The sequence below is a fragment of the Penaeus chinensis genome, chromosome 36, assembly GCF_019202785.1.
Source record: "Penaeus chinensis breed Huanghai No. 1 chromosome 36, ASM1920278v2, whole genome shotgun sequence".
Taxonomy (NCBI): Eukaryota; Metazoa; Arthropoda; class Malacostraca; order Decapoda; family Penaeidae; genus Penaeus; species Penaeus chinensis.
The window spans coordinates 11,057,988-11,060,487 of NC_061854.1; the positions used below are offsets into that span (position 1 = coordinate 11,057,988).

General features: G+C 31.4%; 1 long non-coding RNA gene across 1 annotated transcript in view; it reads left to right on the top strand.

Annotated features, from left to right (window-relative positions):
* Positions 1 to 591, top strand: part of LOC125045144 — a 2,144-nt gene extending 1,553 nt beyond the window's left edge. The window contains exons 2-3 of the long non-coding RNA XR_007116530.1: positions 332 to 423; positions 565 to 591. This is a non-coding gene — a long non-coding RNA (uncharacterized LOC125045144). The remainder of the gene's footprint in view (positions 1 to 331; positions 424 to 564) is intronic.
* The last annotated feature ends 1,909 nt before the right edge of the window (positions 592 to 2,500 follow it).

A 2,500-nucleotide genomic window follows, 5' to 3' on the forward strand; every position in this document is an offset into this window, starting at 1 on the left:
AGAAAGTTTATATTTATTGTATTTATTAGTTATATATGAAGTGGTGTATTAGTGTTTGAATATCCATTTCAACCTCCAGGATGCAGGTAATTTAAAATGATAGCAATGGGAAAAGTATAGATATATGATTGTATACATAAATTTGATCCATCTTTAATGATATCCTAATAAGTTTTTAATCGGTACATATATTCAACTTGATAATCTTTGTATATTCTCATTTTCTGTTTTCACTACACAGACCTAGAATCTGTATCTTCTAAAAGTATATCCTGTCTCCTTTGAAAGAATTGTCTGAGATATCACCTTAATTTTATATTTGCAATTTCAGAAAGTGAATCAGAAGTAATGGAGAAATCACAAGAGGACAGCTCTGAGGAGGGATCTATTACAGAGAACTTCCTGAAAACGACACATGGCCTGGTAAGAAAGGATCTTACTTCTCTGTCCTAAAGAAAATAAAAGGAATGTACTAAAGCAAATGATCATCTTTACAAAGCATCTTAGTTCAGAAAGGAAATTAAAGAAATATTTATTTTATAAATTTTGTGTTCTCTTCAACAGTGGAAGACTTTAGCAGAAGCACTTCAGGTAACAAATGTTATTTAGAAAATTCTGTTATATTTTCTGTGTGTTTGTGTTTTTTATTAATGGTATTACTGTAAGAATTATGCTGGAATTATGCAAACTGAGCATGATGTTAGCATGTTTAGTGCTTATTGATAGTTTTTTTTTTAAGATACAAAATTATATTACAAAAGATAGGTGTTACTTTGTGGGTAAATATTTTTGATATAACTAGTATTTGAAGTATTATGAGATAGTACATACTGGCATTGTTTGTTTTTACCAAGAGATATGTGTGTTTTTATAGTTGTCCTTTTATATGATTTAGTAAAAATGTTTTGTGGTCACATAGTTGTCCCTTCTTTCGCACTGAAATTCTGTGTGTTTTTTTCTTTTCTGCACAATACTCCACTGTGGTCACTGTTCTTAACCCATTAGCACTGGCACTGTGTACTGTGGTTTTGTTTTATTAATTTTGTTTACAAATAGATGACTTTACAAGTGCCATATCACCAAGAAGTCATTTCCTTGGCCTACGTGACATCATTTGTTTGACTTGTTCCTTTAAATTTCAGGAAAGTTTTAAAATTCAGTATTATTATTGTAGTCTTTGTTATTATGATATTGGTAGTGATAATAATAGTAATAGAAATTAAAACTTTTCTGCACAAAAATTCAAAGAAAAGGGTGAATGAGGTCAGATAGGCCTAGGAATTGACGCCTTGGTGACTGAGTGTTTCTAGAGCCGAAATTAATTAAGAGCCAGTCAGGACGATTTGGACCTTTACAAGTACCGGGATGAAAAAGTCCTAATAGCTTGTTTCATACATGGTATTTATATAAATAAGTATTTATGGTTTTAAATGTTCTGAGCATGGCATAAACTATTTTTATATTTTTTGTGTGATTATGACAGCGAAATTTGATGCATTAAGGAAATTAGGATAAAAGATATAGAAGTGTGTATTTACGTAGTGAAACAAACATGTTGGCAAACTTTCTTTACCAATGTTAATGTTTAGGCCAAGTTTGTTTATTTCATAGCTTGTGCATAATATTTTCAGTGTGTGTGTGTGTGTGTGTGTGTGTGTGACATTTTGTTAAATACAGAGAAGATCAGGCAAAAAAGACGACAGCTACATATTCAGATGTTATGAAAGTAAAAGAAACAGTAAATGTAATGGTAAAAAATAGAAAAATGAATCAAGATGACAAAGGAATAAGTAAAAACACAGCTTGCAAGGACGATAAAGAATAATCAATTTAAGTCACACCTTGGGCAACATGCAAGGAATATTGCTAATTTAGATTAGGCTGATATAAACAAGGACATAGTCATATTGGGACATGAAGAAGTTGTAGAAGATGAAATTGAACAATAAAACAAAGACAGGAAATTGATTGTCAGTATTCTCAAGGTCATAAATCCCAAATTCTTCGAGCAGAATGTCATAGCTTTTAGGAGGTTGTGATTGTTTGAAAAGGGAAAGAAATACCCTGTATAAGTGACCTGCATGAATGAGCTAATGGTGACTCATGTAGTAAAGACAGCTAAACGCCTGGTCACCCACGATAAATATAAGAAAATCTGGATACGAGAAAATATGACCAAAGATGGCAGAAATACCACAAAAAAAGATTGGAAGAGGTAAAAAAGAAAAATGTTTATATGTGAAGATGCTATGATCATAGTATTATCAAATTTATATTGAGAATGCACACACACAGAAGACACATGCATGTGCACTAATACAAGCATATACACACACATGGAGAATGCAGTGCATCACATCAGTGCTGTACAGTTCTTACATTTTGTTAAATACAGAGAAGATCAGGCAAAAAAGACGACAGCTACATATTCAGATGTTATGAAAGTAAAAGAAACAGTAAATGTAATGGTAAAAAATAGAAAAATGAATCAAGATGACAA